This window comes from Morone saxatilis, unplaced genomic scaffold (genome assembly GCF_004916995.1).
Source record: "Morone saxatilis isolate NCDOM2014 unplaced genomic scaffold, NCSU_SB_2.0 Contig12, whole genome shotgun sequence".
NCBI lineage: Eukaryota > Metazoa > Chordata > Actinopteri > Moronidae > Morone > Morone saxatilis.
In genome coordinates, this window is record NW_023339674.1 from 23,063,213 (window position 1) to 23,063,465 (window position 253).

Here is a 253-nt window from a genome sequence, read left to right on the forward strand (position 1 = left end):
TACACACTGGTCTTTTAAGCATTAAAAAGCCGCTGGGGGGTTGTGTATCATCTGGTGGAAACATGATCAAACATTGTTGCTGGTATGTATCAATTAAAGAGATCTAAATCCATGAGGTTCTATATGTCTAGAAGAGTAATTGGTTCAGTTGATCCTGGTACATGTAGATGACTTGTACCATACATGTTCTGTGAGCCAAACATATCTTCATAAGGACTTTTTGACTTAGACATTTTTGATAACCTTTTACTAA

General features: G+C 36.0%; 1 protein-coding gene across 2 annotated transcripts in view; it reads right to left on the reverse strand.

Annotated features, from left to right (window-relative positions):
* Positions 1-253, reverse strand: part of inpp5d (inositol polyphosphate-5-phosphatase D) — a 14,125-nt gene that overhangs the window by 4,284 nt on the left and 9,588 nt on the right. The gene's annotated exons all lie outside the window — the stretch shown is intronic.